Below are 23,997 nucleotides of genomic sequence, written 5' to 3' on the forward strand. Positions count from 1 at the left end.
CCCTCAACCATCACATTAGGATTCCATTATTATTCCTACATACTCATCTATAGTAAAGAAGAAAGCATTTTTCTTCGTAGATACTCAGTGAACGTACCTGAACTATAACTCTGTAGGAATTTTGTTTCTGTCTTCTATCATTTACAAAATAATTATTAACTGAATTCTGTTGACATTGATATTTTTGTTACGAAAATTAAAATTATCTCTAAAGCTAAGTTCTTTTCTTTATAATATATTCCGTCCTTTCAGTTAAAAATATGGCCTGCCTATACTTCAATTACAACTACTTGCTATTATTCTGACACTATATTGTGGCAACTGGCTGCGAGCGTAAACAAGGACTTTCCACGTGCCACCTTGTAAAAGGTAAACCTCCTCTCCCAGAACCAGAATTGTTTCCTTTGAGAAAAAAAGTCTTACGTTCTGTGAAATGCTTTGTCTTCATATATATATATATATATATATATATATATATATATATATATATATATATATCAGAGTCTGTTTGTTTGTTTTCCTCATTTGTTTACAGTCGAGGCTGACTGCCATGATATAGTGTCCAAGTAGCAGTTGAAGTTTTCAGCTGTGGCCAAACTGTTGCCACGCCGCCTGCTAGCTGCCAGCTATGGACTGACAGCAGCCGTTCAGTAGATAAGCAAAGACGTAAAAATAACTAGACTTTCCGAGCTGTTTACATGGGCACGAAAATCGATTGTGGAACTGGAAAACGGCTTTATAAAAGCAGATGTCCATAATCGATTTTGAAGGGTTTACCTGACCAACTAAAAGCGGAACTGGGACATCGGCTTACGAAATTCGGTTTTCGAAACGCATGTAAACTGGGTGAATGTATTCCCACACATTGCACAACAGATGCCTTTAAAGGCAATTCTTTAGTGATGTGTTTGTATCCCGAATCATGGGTCTGGCTCTTTTCTCCACAGCCGCGCGGAATGGCCGCGCAGGCTGAGGCGCCATGTCGTCGTGGATTGCGCTGCCGCTCCCGCCGGAGGTGCGAGTCCTCCCTCGGGCATGTGTGTGTGTGTGTGTGCTTTGTCCTTAGCGGAAGTTAAACTTAGGTTAATAGTGTGTAAGACTAGGGACTAATGACCTCAGCAGTTAAGCCACATGGACTTTACATACATTTGAACATTTTTCTTCGGATTTCACGAAAAACCACACCCACACACACAAGCACACACACACACACACACACACACACACACGACTGTTACGAAATATGCATGCTCCTTACAAAACAGCAGTCAAACAGTGTAAGTGAACAGACTGCAAGCGGCAGCTTGTCAACAGCGAACAGTTGGGACGTGGCGTTGATTGCTCTTGGAGGAATGCAGCACCGACATGTGAAATGTCAATTACCAAGTAATTAAAATCCGGCTATAGTGTGTTGAACCAAGGGAGTAAATCCACTAGTAACTGTCTGGATACAGTGGGAATTCAAATTGGATCGTTAATTTCAAGTTGTTTTCATTCATCTATAAACCAAAGACTATTGATACTTTGGGGGGGAGGGGGTCAATGGGAACATGGCACTTGCATTAAGAAGCTTTCAGTTCCAATGGGTTTCGCTTTGAAATTTAAAGTTACTGTGGTCTTGACTGACTAGGGATCTGCCATGGATTTTCGATTGAAGAAGGGGCCCGCCAACTGAAAAGGTTGGGAAGCCCTGATGTAGGAGATATGTTAATGGAGCAGAAGGTAATAGAGTCGATTTTTTTACTGGCCTCCAATAGAATGTCATATTCAGGATGTTCCTGTTCGTCTTTTTATAGACATTGGCAATGACATGAGTTTTATCGACCAGCGCTTGTGGGAGGAAAATAACAATCAAGGTGGAGCCGTTATGTTACCTTTTACGAGAGTAACAACTCGTGGTACTAATGGAAATAGAGAGAAGAATATACAAGAGATGGTGGATGTGGAGTTTCGAATAGAAGACATGAGTTTCAAACAAGTTATGTATGTTTTACCAGAACTGGAAACATAACTTTTATTAGATCTCAAACTGTTGAAATAAAATCAAGTAAGGATATCATTAGGTGAAAGTATTAGTGTCCTTAACAATGTTAGGAGGAGAGGTATTAAATTCATCAATGAAATGAATGACTTACAAGAAGATAAAGGTGAGTGTGTCTGGGTAGCTAAGATTCTACCTAATTTAAACGGAAATAATTTGGGAACAAATGAACGTAATAGATTAAGGAAAATGAAGTAGATGCAAAATGTGCAAAACTAACAAACCTGCAACGAAGCCAAAGGGAATAGTTCAAAACAGTGCTGGAGACATACAGAACTGTGTTTCCTGAAAGATCAGGAAAACATTGGCGAATTGAATGTAAATTAATTATTAAGGAATGAACAAAGTATTATAAAAGTCTGTATCCTACTTCATTTTGTATAAGGGAAATTGTGAGGACAAATTCATGAATGTTTACCTGAAACATTATCGACAGGTCAATTAACTTTTTTAATAATACAATAGCACCAGTGAGAATAGTAAATGGTGATATCCATTTAGCACTAGAAGCCAGAACTATGAATCAGTTTATTAAAACCGAAAGAGATCGTCCACTTAATGTAGAGTAACTATTAGCTACATTTGTAGGAGTCAAGTATTTCAGTATGATCTATTTAACTACTGGGTATTGGCAAGTGCCACTGGCACCTAAGTCAAGAACGTACACTTCATTTCTTTCTGGTGGTAAAAGTTAAAAACTCGAGGTCTGTTCTTTGGACTAAACGTTTGTGTAGCCAAATTTATTCACGCTCCGGATAAAGCTTTATGAGAAGAGGTAATGGAAAAAGAAGCTCTGTATGTTGATGTCATTGCCATAACCGCTAAACATGGCGTGAATTCCAATATACTCCAGTCAGTGCTGGAGAAGTTTGTTGAGTAAAAGTATGTAGATCAGATAAGAAATGGTGAAAGAGGTGAAACAAAACCAGAAGAAAGTATTGGCCATAGTAAAATGTTCAACCTAAAGCTTTTATTCAGCTAAACAGGCTTCTATCAACGATTTATACCAAATTAGGTCTTCAGAAGTATGGTTTTTTCTCAATTGTTAAAGAAAGGAGTAGTATGGAAGTGGACTGAAGACTGTGAGAAGGAATTCTGTCAAATAAAAATAGTCTTTTGAAATCCAGTTATTTTGGGACGTCCTAAATGGATAGACACAGTGTATGTAATTTTAACTTTAAATGCAAAAAATTTAGACTATGCAGTGGTTGATACATCGAGGTATGGATCAGGCGCGGATATCTGTCAGGTAGAATGGAGAGGAGGCCAAATAAGATGACAGATTATTGATTCTGCAAGCCGTTTGTTGACAGCTTGTGATAGAAAGTATTCAGTGATTGAGAATAAAGCTTTGGCTGTGGTTTGGCCTTTGAAGAAATTTAATCGTTTTACCAGGACATAGAACAACGGCATAATTACATCACTGAGCCCTTAATTTTTTACTGCAAAGGAATCTACTGAACAGTCAATTGATGAGAAGGACACTTTTTCTACAAAGACTTTAATATAGAGAAAAAACACTACGAGGTTAAGCAAACCAGGTCACAGACATGCTTCTAGGAATGACAAATACTAATAACGTGGGAGACGATGAAAAGAAGGAAATGAGATGTTTTATGAAAAAAGAATGATAATAGTCAAGAGAGAAAGCAAGCAGTTTCAAAGGTAAAAGAGAAACCAGACACACAACCTTGGCTTAAAAGAATTATTGTCAAGGTAGAAAAGAGTAAACGAAATCAAACAACAAAGAAAAGGTTTTTGACAAATGATGAAGTATTGTGTGAAAGAAAAGATTGTGTGGTTCATTCTGACGGCTTTGTATTCCGACTGCCTAAAGGTACTATTAATAAAATAACTCTGTACGTAGTACTGTTAATAAAATATATCCATATTGGATATGGGCACAAGTATTATCATTTCAAAGGGCTGAAATTCAAAGTGCAGCAAATGGTGGAAAGCTGCGATTTGTGTCAAAAGATAAAGTCTAGTACCCATCGACTAAACTATTTACGTTTCTCGATAGTGCCATAAAAAGTGTGGATCTTATTGCTGCAGATTTTTATGGTCGTTTTCCTAGTGGACAAGGGCAAGTACAATATTTATTTATAATTTTAAAAGTGTGGTCCCAGTTGGTTAAATTATAGCTTTTGTTTAAGGGAAAGACTACGCGAAAGAACTTGCTCTCCTTCCAGCAACAGTCTATCGTAAGCCGCTGGAGGATAGAAGCATTCCTAGTACTTTGAAAGGAAGCGAACGTCTTATCCATTTTCTAGGAGGGTCATCGAGCAGACAGATAGAACTATAGTCCTATGTATCTGATGACAGTCTTTTGTAGCATTTGGGAATAGATTTTATGCTCGTGTGTTATGACAGTTTTGGAGACCCGAACTCTCCTCTGTAGGAATGAAAATGACTTCTAGTCGAGTGAAACCCAGATCGCCCTGTTCGCCCACAGGACCCAGAAATCAGTAGATATCGGCACATGTTGACGCCATGTTCCTTGAGTTCCTGTAGCCGTTTGACACACTTCCACAGTGGCATCTAATGAGCAAAACACGAACGAAAGGAATATCAGACTATCTTTGAGATTGGACTGAAGAGTTTCTAACAAACAGAACACAGCATTTCATTCTCAATGCATAGAAATCTTCAAACGTAAAAGTAACTTCGGATGTACCCCAAGGGAGTGTTACTGGAGCATTAATTTTCACAACATATATTAATGGTCTAGCGGATAATCATGCTTTCCGTGGATGACGCTATTGTATACTGAGAAATCACAATGTTAGAAACTTGTAGCAAAGTGCAGGAAGAACTGCAGAGGATCGAGGCGTGGTGCAGGGATTAGCAGTTGACCTTCAGCATTAAACAAATTTAACCCATGCATCTAAATAGAGAAATATATATTATCATACGTTTACACGATTACAGCTCAATCACTGGAAGCAGTCACATCCACGAAGTAACGAGAAGTACGCGTACGGAGCGATTTAAGGTGGAACTGTTCACATGCAGGGAAGTGTAGTCCACCCGCAAGGAGGTAGAGTACTAAACTTTCGTTCGATCAGTACTTGAATATCGCTCGTCTGTCTAGGGTCCGTACCAGATATCACTGATGCAGAAAGTAGAGAGGATTCAAAGAAGAGGAGCACGATTCGTGAGAGACTGATTTACTAAGGGCAAAAGCGCCACTGAAGTGCCCAGGAGATTCCAATGGCAGACGATACAAGAGGGGCGTTACCCTTCAGGATATGTTTTACCTTTAAAGTTGCGATAGTGTGCGTTCCTAGAACAGTCAACCTATATATTGCTTCCGCTGACGTATATCACTCGAAAAGAACATCAAAATAAAATGTTGAGGCTTGTGATCAATTGTTCTTTCCGGGAAAAATTTTCGACTGGAACAGGAAAGGGGGAAAGTGACTGTTTCGCACAGCATCCACCTTTGGAGTAAAGATGTAGATTTAGATATAAATTTATGATATGTGCCCATAAAATTTTAATCAGGTTCTGGGGCGAAATGATGCGCTCTTGTACTGTCTCACCCGGCACAAACAAGGTGTCGTTCTCGGCGCTTTACTTTATGCTTTGTGCACTAAGCGCCTGGAAATTGCTCTCCCTATATATATATACATATATATATATATATATATATATATATATATATATATATATATATAAACTATAGCATGAGGAAGCTGTTTATTTATTCATTCATACCGGACTTTTTGTGGAATGTGAAACACAAGTTACCATAACGAAAATCCATGTGATACAACGTATCCGAGCAGACGATATGTCAATTGACGAATCATATGTTATATTTTTCATGAATACCAAGATTGACATCAATGTCCGGTAACATTGACGGCTGGTTCCTAGGTACTATTAATGAGTCTCACTCACTAACCGTACAACAAGAAGCTGTCAAAAAGCCATAAATATTATCCTGTCAGTTTCGCTGGTTTTCTGTGGCCCACCTGACACCTTTGCACTGACTTTTTGCGAAGACTTAATTTAACTGAGAGCGAGCTATAATTTTGTGACCATCTACAGCGGTGTTCCAAACTTAACTCGTGTCGGGTGTGTGGGCCACATGCGAAATAGAGCTCGGGCTGTGTCGCCTCTGCTTGGTCTTTCTCGGTAGTAAGACGTACAGCGTGATGCTTCGTTTAATATTTTGTTGCGGCATTTTTCGGTCGGCACAACTCTCTTCGGTTCAGCAGAACCATCGTGTCAACGCTGTTTACCTTTCCCTATTTGTTCGTGATATGAAGGACGTTCACAGTGAAACGTCCCCTTAGAAAAATATACATGACTGTGCTTAAACTGACACACAATATTTTTTTTTAGCGCAACGCAATCTGACTTTCAATAATCCCGACAAAAGAATGGCCCTGACTAACATTAACCTATACCTTTCACAAATCACTTACCTCAGCAAAAATCTTCGTTACTCGAACTACTGCAATACAGCGAGCGCCACTACTGCCAGCTAAATAAAAGATTCAAACTATGGAAGTCACTAACTACAGATAGGCACAGTTAGCAAATGAAAGATTTTAATAGAGAACAAACAATGTACTTACCTTAATAGTCATAATATATATATATATATGAGTTCATGACATCCATTCTTACAAATTTCAAAACTCCGCCATCTCTCTCCCCACGTCCACCAATGCTGGCGGCTCACCTCCAACTGCGCAACGCTACATGCCGCTAACAGCCAGCTGCCGCTGCCCAACACTACAATGGCAGACAACAATGCAAACCAGCCACAGACTGCACACAGCACAGCCAGCGATTTTCATACAGAGCGCTACATGGCGTTACTAATAAGAAAACCTAAACAGCCTACTTACATAGCCCCCATGCTCCCCACAAAAAATTTTACAAATTGTTTTGGGCAGTGGCCAATACAGATTTGAAAAAATTTTTCGTAATTACTGTAAGAAATATATCAAATGCACACACTTATTAATACAATGTTGTTCAAAAGCTAAAATGTTCTCGCAGTCCCACAAAGACAGTCATGATCATTCATCACAGCAAAATTACACTGTTTCTTTTTTTTTTTTCAAAGTCTGAGTAGTAAAAGAGAATGCACATGGAAGTAGTGGATTTCTAAGCAGTCTTGAAGAAGTAGTGTTGTCCTTCCAACGGGAAGACAGTGCTGACACTTGACATGCAGACAAGTAATGGACCAGAACAGGGCAAACCCACAGCAGAGTCAGTCGAAGTTGAAGACTATTGTTAGATAGGTCATCACAGAGCAGACCCACTGTAGTCCTGGTAGAGATTATGGTATTGGTGGGCCACCAGAGGTGCAGACCCACTGCAGTCCTTGTAGAAATAATGGTATTGGTGGGCCATCGAAGGTGCAGACCCACTTCAGTCCTTGTAGAGATGGCTAGCAGCCAACTGTTGCGACTGTGCAGATGCACAATCACCATCGAAAAGTCTTGTGGACAATACAGCAAGTCCCTAAACCACCACTTGTCCACTCACAAAGAATTTGTTTGAAATGTCCTTAGAACCAGCAATGCTGTTATCCAGTCCCTTGCTGAATTATTAACACATGTGCAAACACTATAAGTCCCTGCTTCTCACATATTGTCCATATACTATGACCAACAGAAACGTGTGCAGTGAAATGTAATTTACAAGTTACTTAATTTGATGAACTGATGTCAATTACAATTTTATAACATGAGAATACAATAACAAAGGTACAAAATATATCATTAAAGAACATAATAGTACAGATAACATTTGCAGTAATACAGGCTTTACAAAAGAATAGAAGTAAACATATACATCACTGTTACAGGAATTATGACATAAGTAAATACATAAAAGATCAGAATAACTTTTGAAACATCAACTTCACACATGAGCATTAGAACAAAACAGAATAAATAATGTGTAAACATCTTTATGAAGTAAATAACATGTTATTAATGCAAATTATATTTGAGGATAACAGTATTCCTCATCATAGTGAATGTAGCTTAGTATTAGAAGAGAAAAAAATCTACGAAACAGTACACAGAGACAGGAAGAAAATAAATACACAAGGGTACACAAACACATAGTGGGATACCACAAAAGGAAAGGACAGGGTTTGTTTTCAAGGTAACATTTGGTACTGCAGTCCAACCCAAAACTTGATTCCATAGATCGTCTCTCTTATGTCAACATTTGCTCCAGCCAAAAACAAAATCCTATCCTAGCATGCTTTCTGTATTCTGTTCACATTCTCTTTCAAAAATTGTTTTCTCCACTGTACACTACTTTTTTGGCCAAACCATCTTCTTATAGCTTCTCAATGCTTTTCTTCCAATTCATAGATAGTTTCTTATATAGTCTACCCCCTCTTAAGCTAACTTAAACATACTGAGCTCAGATGCTAAACTAAGGGACGACGCAATGCAGCAGCACAAAACAATTAACACAAACAGAAATGACAAAAAAATGGCAATTGGCAAAGCAAGCTACAGTAAATCTAAAGCAATGCAACATTACAACTGATATGAACCAATGTGCAGCAACAAGAAAAATAAATCAGTAGTAAAACTAGCTTAACAGAGTAAAACAAAGTGAAATTTAATAGCACTATGCCTGGCAAACAGCAGCAGCAAATACAATAACTTATATCTTAACATGACAAAGCTCAAGGAGAAAAAATATTACACTAAAGACGACAATGCACATAAGGGAAATGTATATTCACATCTTAATGTCTATATAATTAAAATGGTGCACTACAAAAACTTATTGTAAAAAAATATTACCATGTACTTGAAAAGAAAATTCTGCATGCAATTTCTGTGAAGGGAAATGTCTTTTTGTGCTCCTTCGTTTTTTTAAGTACATCATAAAGTTGTTATTTACTGTATCTGTATTCATAAAATATTTATATTAGTACATCCATAAAATTTATTTTAACCAATGCTTCAGTGCAGTTAGAAACTAGATATTAAACAAAATGAGTAAATAAATGCATAAAGGAAGCCATATGGCATTTCTCTCAACTAGCAGGACAATAGCCATGAAATGTTTCTCATCGTTTCATTAGGCATTTTAGAAAATATCATAAATTAAGAGCTCCACAGTGTAATCATATGTTTTCAAGTTTGGGCGTGTCGTATTTGCGATGCTTTCAACAAAGGAATGTCAATAGCGAGGTTAATGGCCTCCTTTTTTCTCCACCTGTACCTCTGAAATGCACACACTAATGACTTTTTCTCAAGGCGGCTGGCACACCTGGCCGCTCGCAACGCATTACGTCACGGTCACTTACCTTTCTTACCGAAATATTTACGACAGCAGTTTCCACTATAGTGACAGTCTCATATAAAAATATTTTCAAAGGTTGAGAATTTGCGTTACAAATGTGTAGAAAATAAAATCCTATAAATATAAAAGTGTCCAAAAAATTTTCGTTGGCATTGTAATACATTCACGCATTTACATACATTTCATAACTCTTAAAGTACGATTCTTGGTTTCCAACCACCTTTTTCACAAACCAGACTCCCTAACCACTACTCATTATTCCTTACCTTAATCTTCGACACTTCTTTAATATTTCATCACAACAGATACGTAGCATAACCAAATAATTCATGTAGCATCAGCTTATTGATGATAAACATACCGCAACAGCGTAATACACATCGTCATCATAACTTCATAAAACCTCAGCCAAATCTCAAAATCATCGTAGCTTCGTCCAATAATTTAAAAACCTAAAAAAAAAATTATCTGCTCATGTCAAAAGTGTCATCTACCTCAAACGTACTTTAAAAATCATGATCTCATACCAAATATGTCATTCAAAGCTCTCATAGTATCACAATGGTTCTGAAAAAATATGATCATTTCACAAAGTACAGACCAAATAAAATTTCATAAGTGTGAAATTATCCAACTGTGTAATTGCGTAAACATGTGTCACTGATGTAGTAAAAATATGTTTGCATCTCTGTTAAAATAATCAAATAGCTGTGTAATTCTGTGTTGGAGAAATATGGTACCGATGTGTAAAGTTGTATAAGCAAATACCATATTAGCTAGGGCTCCTTGTGCTTGCCAAACACATGGTACACAAAGTAAGCGTGTACCCCCCTAAGGATTAATGTAATTATACCCTCAGGTGTTACAGATTACAGCAATGGAATGAAATGTATCACGGAAAACTTTCTTTGTAATTCAAATATGTTGAAAAATAAATGGTTTAAGTACAAACTTAATCACTCAAATGCGTGTCCTGTAGCGCGAAATGTGTGTCTTGCTGTAAGACAATCTCTGTGGAAGTGTCGTAGTTATTGTCTTCCGAAAGCTAAGTTCTGCAGAAGTCAGTGTACTTACCTCATGATAAACAAAAGTGAAATGCTATGTGTATAGATATCGTAGTTATTACGTACCTTATCGTGATCAAGAATGTACTATAATGTAACGCATTGTTGTGCTACGGAAAAGGCTGTCTCATTGAAGCTATACCACAAAAGTTACTACTTAAACATGTTTTACTTTCCAGAATAATACAGAACAACTGTGCAGATATAAAACAGATAAAGCGCAAAAGCAACATTGTAAATTGTCACTCATTAGTAGCGTCGTAATAAAATCGTGTAGCTGTCAAATAAACCAAATACTAAATCATTTTTAAAATGTCACAAAAACTACTTGAAATAAGGAATGTCTTTTCAAGTAACCCAAAATGTTGCATTAAAATCTCATTAGCAGTGCTGGTAAATGTTCTAAGTATGTGAGCCTTACAGTTGTTACGTAATTGTGCAACTAACAAGCAAGAATGTACACACACAATAACACTGTGTCGTCTGTCCACAATAACAATGCATTCGTAATTTCTGTTTAAATAAGTTCTCTTGGTTCTTGACTGGATATTTAACTTCAAACATTGTAAGAATAGACTTGTCGTGTCCAGTTATTGTTTCTGTCGTCACGGAATTGTGACGGATGTGACCTGTAGTGATTTTTTTCCTGTTTTCGTATCCCGCGACTGTCTGTATCAATTTCTAATTCTTGTAAGAGACCCTTAAAAGCTTCAATGTCGTCTTTGCATCGTCCTGATAAAATAATATTCCTTAAATGTTCCTGCAATTTCATTAAGCAAATGCGGATGAGTTCTGAAGGGCTGTATGGGTTTGACAGGTACTGATTCTTGTGAAACATGTCTTCAAAATATTTCACAAGACTGGAAAATTCAGATTGTTCGAAATGTTTCATCATTATGATGCCATGTTTTACTCGGTCTTGTGTAGCTTGAGACCAATATGCTGAGAGGAAGGCATGATAAAATTCTCCTTCACTGTGACAATCGTGCATGACCGATCGCATTCTTACAGCTGGTTCATTCTCTAAGTAGCCACACATAAATTATAATCTGTGCTCTAATGACCAGTTGGGAGGAAAACAATGAGAGAATTGATGGAGCCACCCTTGTGGATGAATGTCGTTGTCAGAATTCTTAAATGTTTTGAATTTACGTGCAGTAATGAACAGCATATAGTCAAAATCATCGTGTCGGAGAGTAGCATATCGGTCATTGTTACGTCGTGTCGACGGTTCCATCTCAAAATTCGGTGCACCTTGCCAATTTCTTTCATGATTTCCGAAATGCCCTGTGTTATTATTTTGTGGCTTTTCCGTATTTCTAAGTTACTCTTCCCGTGTTGGAGTGCGAGTGTCCTCTGAAATACGTAATTCTTGTATCACCTGTGTCAGCTGATCTTGAACTTCCCGGATTTCGCTTTGGTGTTGCGTATTAATTTGATTCTGATTTTGTTTGAATTTCTTAATTTATTCATACTCTTCTGTGTCAGTGATGGCTACAGGTCTTGTGTCATTCAGATCATCATCTACCTTTGCAGATAAATTAGTGAACTGATCCGAAAGTTCGGCTACTTTCTGCGATAGTGAGCAGATTTCCTCAGTGTGTTTTTCTGAACCAAGTTTCAGAGTGTCCATTTGTGTTGAAATCGAATCTACTGTGTCCTTTAAGTTTTCCTGAGTTCCTGCAAGTTGCGTAACCGAATCGGTGGATGCAACTGAGTCCATTTTAGCTTGCAAGGTGTCGTGATTTTCAAGAGCAATAGTTAGCAGTTCTTTTATGGCTGCTTCGTGATTCTGTAATGCATTTTCATGCCGCAAAAAAATAGGTTGAAACTGCTCACAAATTTGTGTTTTTACGACATTACAGATTTTTTGACATTTCGATTCAATGTTATGTAACTCAGTAGTTAAATCGTCACGTGTTTGTTCAAGTGTGGTGTCTAGCTTCCGAAGGTTTTGTTCCATTGTGTCTAACTTTTGAAGCTTTTGCTGTGTTTGTCTCTGATTTTTTTTCAAGGTGTCTAACTTTTGAAGATTTTTTTCCATTGTGTCTAACTTTTGAAGATTTTGTTCCATTGTGTCTAACTTTTGAAGATTTTGTTCCATTTGTTTCTGATTTTGTTCAAGCGTTGTGTCTAACTTTTGTAGCCTTTGACCCATTTGTTGCATTAACTGTAATAACAGTGCACTGGTGTCTGAAACATGTTCCTTAGTGCTATTCGGCAGTGCATTTGAACCGGCAATATTCGCATTTTGAAAAGCAGAAAATGTGTCTTTATTTATTTGAGAAAATGGTGAGGACGCAAAATCTGAATCTACAGTATTTGCAAGATTGTGTCCTGTTATTTCGGAATCCTGAGGCGAGCTGTTGCCGACCGATCGATCGATAATGCTTCCCTGTTCACTAATTGTTTCACTGCCTACACCATTGTTTGCAACCCGCACCATTTCCCTATGGACAATTACCAAATTACTACTTTGAACATTAGTTAATTTATTACACGGTGGCGCTAACACACTGCTTTCGTCTTCACTGTCATTTCTCAGTTTACTTTGGTGCCTACTATTACGTTTTTCACACGTCATTATTGTCACAATATTTCACACAATAACACAGAAAGGAACAATTTGAAGAGCAAAAATAAGAAAACACATTAACATAGCACTGAAAATAATATCTCGTTAATTGCAAGGCCAACTGCGAAATACTTGGTGCAACTCTGCATGCATGCCACAACTGTTTTACTGTACAACAATGAAAGACTGCAACTACAGAGGAAATTCTCTCTACAATTACGCGCTAGCAATAAACAAAGGCTATACTAACTACACAAACTACAAGAAAGAAATCAGAAGATTCCAGTGAGGTATCCTCGGCTAAGGGTCGACATATGAAACGTCCCCTTAGAAAAATATACATGACTGTGGTTAAACTGACACACAATATTTTTTTTTATAGCAACGCAATCTGACTTTCAATAACCCCTACAAAAGAATGGCCCTGACTAACATTAACCTATACCTTTCACAAATCACTTACCTCACCAAAAATCTTCGTTACTCGAACTACTGCAATACAGCGAGCGCCACTACTGCCAGCTAAATAAAAGATTCAAACTACTGAAGTCACTAACTACTGATAGGCACAGTTAGCAAATGAAAGATTTTAATAGAGAACAAACAATGTACTTACCTTAATAGTCATAATATATATATGAGTTCATGACATCCATTCTTACAAATTTCAAAACTCCGCCATCTCTCTCCCCACGTCCACCAATGCTGGCGGCTCACATCCAACTGCGCAACGCTACGCTACGGAAGTCACTAACTACTGATAGGCACAGTTAGCAAATGAAAGATTTTAATAGAGAACAAACAATGTACTTACCTTAATAGTCATAATATATATATCAGTTCATTACATCCATTCTTACAAATTTCAAAACTCCGCCATCTTTCTCCCCACGTCCACCAATGCTGGCGGCTTACCTCCAACTGCGCAACGCTACATGCCGCTAACAGCCAGCTGCCGCTACCCAACACTACAATGACAGACAACAATGCAAACCAGCCACAGACTGCACACAGCACAGCCAGCGATTTTCATACAGAGCGCTACGTGGCGTTACTAATAAGAAAACCTAAACAGCCTACTTACAACTGGTTCAGTGGCTGTTCGCACAAAAAGAGGTAGTGTAGCCATCTATCATCACAAGGCCTTAAACTGGGAATGACAGAAGAGAGGCGGTGGGAATTCGCAATATATATTATGCAGACACATAGGTGACAGTTACTGTAAATTTGCTATGAAGCGACATTACAGTGCCTTGTTGAAAGAATTTAAAGATTTCATTAGCAATGAAAGAGCAGAAAATTATGATGATCAACAGACGAGATTCATTGTTCTGTACATCAAGAGGCACATTATGCTAATTTGCAGGCATGCGGCATGTTAAAAAATTGATGATAGGAATAGTAATTTAAGAGGTCACATGCATTTTGCCATTGTCAATTGTAACAGTTTTCGATGGTATTGAACGAATAGCATTGGCACTATATATAGTACTGCAAATTACGTTGGTTACTTAAGACTCGTTGTTGAATTTATGAAGAAAAAAGAGTGCATGAACGAAAAATTGTACATCCAAAATGGGCTGGAGACCTCGCATTGTAAGTGGACTTGTTTGCACACTAACCAAAGAAGACACTGCAAGGTGACAAACAACTCCCTTCTGATTTGATGGGGGAGCATCTGAAAAGCAAATCTCATTGTAGAAGGGACGCATTCTGACAAACACAGACCAGTTTGCTAAATGTTTGGAGAATGCATCGCGGCCTTGAAAGAATCGCAGTAGTTGTTTCCTCAACCTTTTGGGGATACTGCCAATCTTGCATCTGTTTACGAGTTCTTTTTGAGACCGTTTCAGTTGAAAGTGTCCCTGTGCATTTACAGATACAACTGATTGATCTACAAGGTAATTTTCGTTTTAAATAGAAATCCTTAGTCTTTAAAACTGCCCAGGATGCCTACATTGCTTTCCTCAGGTATAGTCCCGACGTCTTCATAACGAGGTTGCAAAAGTGCTACAATAGTTCCATCAATATATGTGTGTGAAATACTTTTTTTCTATTATGCATCTAAATAAGATAAGATTAATTGGCAACCTGAGTGTGAAAATCTATGAAATTGTCTGGGCCTGTCGGTATGCCGAAATTTTGTACAGGGTAAAACTGTATTATGTCTTTGTCATGCCAAAAATAATTACTTGATACTGAATTCTTTTTTGTGTGGTCTATTGTTGCTAACTGTAAAATACGAAACCAAGTGGTGTGCAATTGCACTGCCATTTAAATGTGGCATGTTCACAGAATCCACTTCTTTCCCTTCCTCCCTTCCTCGCACGAAGACAGTGTGGTATAGCGGGGGGTAAGTGTGCTAGCCACACCTAGCGGTGTGGCATTTGTGCCAAGGCACGGCTCCCAAGCCGAATTCCCGCCCACTCCTGGCCCTGTACCAGTGTCATCTGGTATACAACATAGAAGACGAGGTCGTTTCCTATTTACATTTATAAAGACCGATTCTTACTTGACCTTAGGCTTTCATCTATTGAACTGCATCGTTTGATCATTCAGGTCGTTTTTCGAAGATAGTAAGAGGACTAGCAAGTATCTGCTCTAAATTCGGAGGTAGCTCGTGTACATGAAGTGACCCTGGTAAAGGTTTGGTTTTACAGCGTTCGGCAACCCAAATAATTGGAATCAACCGCTTGCTGAATATGGTTTATTGTCAGAGCTATCAAAGGAAAAGGAGCGATAACAGAACTGGGAATAGTCTCCCATTTATATAGTCAAAAGAATCTTCAGAACCATTGCTTATTATAAAGTAGAAAAGCTCACGAGATGTCTAACAGTATAAGACTAAGCGATAAACAGCAAAGACTTTTTGTCAGTTGGTGAACAAATATTATTAACATAGGTGTCGAGCACAAATAATGCAGCAAACTCTCAAGCTTCTATAAGGCTTAAATTACTTTGCCATACTTATGCCATCTTTACAGATTATTCCCGTCACGAGATCACCGTTGTAACAGACACTTTCTGAGTTGGATCGTGTCCATAATGTAAGAGAAACGTGGGGAATGGGGGAACGCTTGCGTGTGGTCAGTTACTAGCCGCAGGTGCATAATTCATCGTTGTGTCGGGGTAACAAGAGAAGGCAGTTTCTCTGCTTGGGGCCAGATGCTTCAATTTCTGCATTTGCTCAGACGATAGAGGGCATCTGCCCAGTAATGCCACAGGTTTATCAGTTGTGTCTCGAGTGTCACTCTAGACGCAAATGTTTCTTCTTAATTATAGCTGTTCTAATTACAATGCTAGGCCAAAACTAGTAGCTGCAGTTAGACACGTAATTTTGGTATTTCTTCCCCGACTGTGTCCTAAAATGCTCCTAAGAACAGTGCAGTTTACCTTGTAATGAATCTTGCCTCCTTATGACTTTCACATTTCAATTAAAATACTCTATTTCGTATAATTTCGGCCTGATTAGAGTTAATTTTTATACTTAAATTATATATCCTACATCAAAATTAATTGTGCATTTATTTGACCACCGAAACAATATTTTCCTGATAACAATTTTATTTTTCATATCGATGCATTTAGCAATATCGATTTTTAACCACGAAAATTAGTAATGGCAATTGTTAACTTAAATGAGTCCAAAACCAATTTATAGTGAAACTAATATTTTTATACTTTAGTTTTCATGTAGACAAAATTTCTGTCTTCATTTTTAAATTTTCTAATTTTATCGATAATTCAATCGACTATTATACAAAGACAGGAAGCTGATAGTTTTCGTTTTGTCAGAATTTTGCAACCTTCATTATTAACGTTTAGGCGCTTACATCTTTACATAAATAGTTGTTTCCAGAGGGCATTATGTAAACTATACCTGAAAAGTAATTTCAGTTAGGAAGTTAGGACGGTCGTAATAAAATTCATTTGAATTACATCTTGTTATAGAGGGATCTGGAAACTATGTTTGTAATACTTACAGAATTTTTAGGCAGCAAACGCGCTATAATAGTTTCAGTTGTCGTTGAAACTGGTCAATGTAACTATCCCGTTCTTTGTGCTATGCTGAAATGTTGCAGAATGCATTTACTTAACAAGTGGTGTTGTAGAAACTATCAAGAATTTATCAATAAATACTCATGATGTCAAAATGCAACAATATTTACTCATACAAAAGACTTGGACCTATTAATTGGAAAGCATAAACAGGAACCGACACTAGACCATGAGACAACCCCAGCAAGATAAGTAGCATTTATCTGCTAACATCATATTTCTGCCCTTACGGAATTATGTAAACTTTGCAACACTAGAATAGTTACCAGAATGAGATTTTCACTCTGCGGCGGAGTGTGCGCTGATATGAAACTTCCTGGCAGATTATTTACCCGGTACCCACAGCTTCACTTCTGCCAGTATCTCGTCTCCTACCTTCCAAACTTTACAGAAGCTCTTCTGCGAACCTTGCTTAACTAGCACTCCTGAAAGAAAGGATATAGTGGAGACATGGCTTAGCCACAGCCTGGAGGATGTTTCCAGAATGAGATTTTCACTCTGCAGCGGAGTGTGCGCTGATATGAAACTTCCTGGCAGATTAATCTGCCAGGAAGTTTCACTAGAATAGTTAGTTCAACGTGGCATATTTACTTTCTGTATATCTACGAACATTTTAATAGTAAGGGATATTTAACATTACAGTCTGTTTCGCTACAAAACACAGGAAAACGCACAGAAAAAGCGCTAATTTGTCACTGCCGGCGTTCTCATTTATCACAGTTTATCCTCTTTGAGCAAAACAAGCTTCTCCTCATAATACTCGCCTTCAGGCTCTCGTCTGCCATGGAATGAAGCTTCTATTCAGAAGACAGTTGCTTCAGACTGTGGGTAGATAAAAAACATTGCGAATAGTAATGATACGCCAAAATACTCGCTCCTCTGCTTAACATTTATCTCGAAAATTTTGTGTTCTGTGCGGAATTGTTCATTCTACTGAAAGTCAGTTTCCTTGCTGCTGTATTTTGTATTTTATTTTCATTTTATCTCACGTATTTTCCTATGGGAGGGAGAAAGTTGTATCAGTCCGGAACCGCGCTGCTGCTACGGTCACAGGTTCGAATCCTGCCTCGGGCATGGACGTGGGTGATGTCATTAGGTTAGTTAGGTTTAAGTAGTTCTAAGTCTAGGGGACTGACGACCTCAGATGTTAAGTCCCGTAGTGCTTAGAGCCATTTGAATTTGAGTATTGTATCTTTGAACACTTTTCCGAGTCACGGCTCTATAAATTCTACTTCTCACTCAAGTAGCTCCTCAATGGGCATCACGAGGCTAAGTGCATTCTTTTCCAGTCTTCCTGCAAAGGAACAATCCATGGCAGTACCGGGAATCGAATTTGGATCCTCCGAATAGCAGCCGCGCGGGGTAACCGCGTTGTCTACGGCGCCTTGTCACGGTTCGAGCGGCTTCTTCCGTAAGAGGTTCGAGTCCTCCCTCGGGCATGGGTGTGTGCGTTGTCATAAGCGTAAGTTAGTTTAAGTTAGATTAAGCAGTGTGTAAGCCTAGGGACCGATGACTTCAGCATTTTGGTCCGATAGGAACTTACCCCCTGCTCCGAATAGCAGCCAGGCACGCTGGCGCCAGAGCAACGTAGGCAGACAGCAGTGTAAGAGCAGTCGAAAATATTTTCTTATCCCGTTTTGAAATGATAGAATTCACTTTATGTGAGCTGCAGTCTTCTTCTGAAACTACGTAAAGTATTACCGGAAAGTAAGGTTTTAAAAAGGTGAAAAAGTGATCTGAGGTATAACATGACAATGTATGTAGGAAGCAAAGTCCTATTTAAATTTAAAAGTGTGCTAGCTATTTGATAAATATACGACAGTGCACCACAGGCACTTGTGAATCTGGAGCAATCGGTACCCCGGATCACATCGTCTGGCAGTGTGTCATTAGACAAGACGTTACAGACTACTACAGGAACGCATTTGGAAACGTAAGTGGCCGAGCGGTTCTAGGCGCTACAGCCTGGAACCGCGCGACCGCTACCGTCGCAGGTTCGAATCCTGCCTCGCGCATGGATGTGTGTGATGTCCTTAGGTTAGTTAGGTTTAAGTAGTTCTAAGTTCTAGGGGACTGATTACCTTAGAAGTTAAGTCCCATAGTGCTCAGAGCTATTTTTTTGGAAATGCAACGTTCTATAACAGGGCTTCCCAACCTTTTCAGCTGGAGGACCCCTTCTTCAGTCGAAAATCCATGGCGGACCCCTAGTCAGTCAAGAGCATAGTGACTTCAAATTTCAGAGCAAAACCCATGGGAACTGAAAGCTTCTTAATGCAGCTGCCATCTTCCCAATAACCCCTTCCAGTATCAATAGTCTTTGGTTTATAGATGAATGAAAACAACTTGAAATTAATGATCCCATTTGAATTCCCACTGTATCCAGACACTTACTAGTGGATTTATTCCCTTTGTTCAACACACTATAGCCTGATTAAAATTACTTGGTAATTGAAATTACACACGATGGAGCTTCCTTCCTCCAAGAGCAATCAACGTCACGTCCAAACTGTCCGCTGTTGACAAGCTGTCGCTTATGGTCTGTTCAATTCCACTATTTGGATACTGTTGTGTAAGGAGCATGCATATTTCGTTACAGTCGTGTTTGTGTGAGTGTGTGTGTGTGTGTGTGTGTGTGTGTGTGTGTGAGTGAGTGTGTGTGTGTGTGTGTGTGTGTGGTTTTCGTGAAATCCGAAGAAAAATGTTCAAATGTATGTAAAGTCTTCCTTTGGTCGTCCTCCCTCCTCATTCATTTCAACTGGAAACTTCCCTTGTTGTGAAGCATGCATATTTCGTTACAGTCGTGTTTGTGTGAGTGTGTGTGTGTGTGTGTGTGTGTGTGTGTGTGTGAGTGAGTGTGTGTGTGTGTGTGTGTGTGTGGTTTTCGTGAAATCCGAAGAAAAATGTTCAAATGTATGTAAAGTCTTCCTTTGGTCGTCCTCCCTCCTCATTCATTTCAACTGGAAACTTCCCTTGTTGTGAAGCATGCATATTTCGTTACAGTCGTGTTTGTGTGAGTGTGTGTGTGTGTGTGTGTGTGTGTGTGTGTGTGTGTGTGTGTGTGAGTGTGTGTGTGTGTGGTTTTCGTGAAATCCGAAGAAAAATGTTCAAATGTATGTAAAGTCTTCCTTTGGTCGTCCTCCCTCCTCATTCATTTCAACTGGAAACTTCCCTTGTTGTGAAGGCGATGGAGAAACTGCACCCTTCTTCAATGATCCTGACTTCAGCCACCGATCCATGTTAGAAGCAATAAAGTCGTTAAAAATCGATTTATGAAACGGTAGTGCACTGACAAGGCAAGTTTAACATTTAATTATGCCTGGGGCCGCATACGTCCCAGCGAGCGCTGTGATTGGTCGACAAAGCTCGCACCGCGCATGCTAAAAAGGTTTCAGCGCATCTAGCGTCGTGAACCGGCGCACAAACGATCCCCGCATTGTTGCTAAACAGTCTATCAGAGAAGCCGCATTCTCCGGCACTAAACTGTGTATACGTTCTCACTTGTTGTTTGTTGTTGTGGTCTTCAGTCCTGAGACTGCTTTGATGCAGCTCTCCATGCTACCCTATCCTGTGCAAGTTTCTTCATCTTCCAGTACCTACTGCAACCTACATCCTTCTGAATCTGCTTAGTGTATTCATCTCTTGGTCTCCGTCTACGATTTTTACCCTCCACGCTGCCCTCCAGTGCTAAATTTGTGATCCCTTGATGCCTCGGAACATGTCCTACCAACCGGTCCCTTCTTCTCGTCAAGTACGTTCTCACTTAGGAACGGCAAAGGCTGCTTGGGGATACGACCTGAAGTGAAAGTACACATGCTTTTCACACGAAAAAAAGGGATGAATTTGATTCTCACATTTTTATTCAACAATTTTACTCATTATTTTACACGATACGGTGAAAGGTGGCCGCGGACCCCCTAGAAAGAACTGGCGGACCCCTAAGGGGTCTGCGGACCACAGGTTGGGAGGCCCTGGTCTATAATATTTTAAGCTGTAAGGAAATGTGGCATAAGGTGAACTCACTCACAGTTATCAGCTTATGAACTGCAAGCTTACATGGCTGAGAAGAGGCCAAACAGCATGATAACGAGACATGCCACGGCAGAACACCGACCTACAACAACCTTCTGGAAAGAGTGAGAAGACGAGCCTCGGATAGGACCAGGAAGGACTTCGTGAGAGCCTGAAAGTCATTTCCCTATCTACACCTTGGGTGGCACAGCAATACAGGTCCTGTCAATCCTGCCTGAGTTGCACCTCAGAACGCGAGGGACTCACCACCCAGACAAATGAGAGATCCAGCTTGAATCTAATACCGATTACAGCAGTGTAGTGTACTGTTGTGTAATGTAGTGACGTGTAGTGTAGTGTAATGTTAGTCCAGATTTACAAATTACAACATTTGTGATTTACTAATGCGGCATAATGTAATAGACCAGTCGTGTGTGCTTTCTGGATTCCAGATGAAGAGATATCTGTGCGCCAGGTGACCAAATTGTAGCATGTAGACTTTTCTTAGCTATTGTTATCATTTTTTGTTTCAATTTAGTTATTATATATAGATTGCGCTCCCCCCCCCCCCTTCCCGTAAATGGCATAATGCTTAGTTATTACTGACTCATTTGAAATTATGTTAAATATTGCGTGCTTTATTCACATCAATTCATGTTAACATTTGGTCTGTTCTTTTATATGGATAACAGATTAAAAGAAAGGAGCAAATAAATAAAACAAGCCCGCTGGAGTGGCCGAGCGTTTCTAGGCGCTTCAGTCTGGAACCGCGCGACCGCTACGGCCGCCGGTTCGAATCCTATTATGTCCTTAGGTTAGTTAGGTTTAAGTAGTTCTAAGTTCTAGGAGACTGAGGACCTCAGCTGCTAAGTCCCATAGTGCTCAGAGCCATTTGAACCATTTGAAATAAAACAAATCAAAACGTTCTTTGGTTTCCGCCCTTGAGGAAGGATCGACTACCATTCCTCCACAGGCATTTAGACACGTCACTGAAAGTGCCTCCAGCAGAGTGCACTGATAGGACTCCGGATGCTTTTGTGCGTGACAATTGGAGCCTGCCTCCGCGATATTGCTGTGTCCGTAACGTATATGAACACAATATATTGTTGTTCGCAGCTTCTGACAGGCGATAATTAGCTGCCTCTGCGACGACATTATCTCTATGGGTTTACTGGACTATTTTCAAAGTTGTTAGGCTGCATATCGACATAGTATTACTTTTAACAGCAAAGATATCGGGGGAATGGCAGATATTAGAGCGGACTATAGAAATCATGGATTACTTTTCACAGAAATGGACGCTCATGCACAGATATTTTTACAGCCGAAGAATAAAGGATATTATTTGCTCAGACTGTCGTTATTTGACACACTACACCCGAAGTTTTTGAACCTTGTCGCCATTGTAGGGTAGCGTGTCAGCTCTGTGCAGGCTCGTAGAGTAGGTTAGTAACTTTTCCCGAGCTACAAATGCATAGTTTACCGTATCGCATGATAATTACGGTATCGCGGAATTATCCAGATATACACGCAATGCCGCTAGGGACTGCAGTTTAGCTTTTTAATCATCTACTGCCGTAATTGCAGCGGACTATCAGCTGTAATGATACACAGCAGATCTGAATCGTAGTTTTTCCATGCATCCGTTCAGATTTTTAACTTTATCTTATTCAGTACTTTATACCTTTTCTTTTATCACAAATTAATTTTGAGGGCAATTGCACAGCATCAGCTTATTTGCTGTACTGCTGAGACTAATTATTTTCATGAGATGAAGACTACGGAGGAAAAGTCGAAATGAACATAGCGACACTACAAAACATGTAGGTGTTAGAATACCTCACAAACATATATTTAAAGCTCGTTGTCTTTGGACGACTTACAAACTCTAATAACAGTGATACATGACTGTCAGACACAGTGTTCTGTTCAGATTGATTCACTTTTATTTAGTGAATAAATTATTGTGGAGACTTTCATATTCTCTCCGAAATCCTTTGTTTAGTGGGAACTCAATGAACAAGAAAAATCTTTAAAGTGTCTAAGAAATTCGAGGCTTTTTGAAGGCAGATTCTAATTACTATCCTTTGACGTTTCCTCATACAAGCTTATAAAATGGCGTCGTTTAGATTTTCATCTCCTTGTGACGACTTACCTTGAGAACAGTAGGGGAGTGTGTCGTACCAAGAGGATAGTATATATAGGAACGCATGACGTTTCCTGGTCGTTGTTTCAATCTAGTGACTAATTTTAGAATCACATGAAGGAATACTCACTAGAAATCGCAATAAGCAGTTTCCGGGACTTTCTACTGATTCCGTTGGTGTTGGACATGAGGTTGTCTTTTGTGCAGCGTTTATAAATGAGTTCTACATATTTAAGTACTGTATAATATATTTAAACTGTTTGGAGGATATTGTCAACTCTTCACTTAGAGAGTTTCATCATGAGCAAAATTCTGCATATCTTTAAAATTAGTTAGTAACCTGTGGACTGTTAATCCATACTTTGTCAATTGTGCATCATATTGTATCTTGAAACAGAACATCTTTTACCGTAGAACACGCGATATTTGCAAATGCATTGAGTTTCATTAACGTATTAATAGTTTTACCAGTCTTGAAATTTGTGTTAGTTCCAATAGCGTCTGATTTAAAAGGTATGTAACTTGTAGCTGGTTTTTGATGATGATTCTGCTTAATTTCACCTCACTTACTGATTATTGGCGTGTAGTAGATTAACAGTTTTAGCAGGTAAACTGCCATTTCTTCATTAGAAAGCTGATGTGCTTTTTCAGCAGGACAATGCACATCCACGTCTCACTGCTCCGACGCAACGTGCTTTTTGTGTTGCTCAACAACTATCCACTTCCACAACAAATGTCTTTAGGATGATAGTCCAGTCCCCTGTCTTGTGTAGCTTCTGTCACTTCTCGCTTCAGGTGTGGC

Source organism: Schistocerca gregaria, chromosome 4, assembly GCF_023897955.1.
Source record: "Schistocerca gregaria isolate iqSchGreg1 chromosome 4, iqSchGreg1.2, whole genome shotgun sequence".
Classification (NCBI taxonomy): Eukaryota; Metazoa; Arthropoda; class Insecta; order Orthoptera; family Acrididae; genus Schistocerca; species Schistocerca gregaria.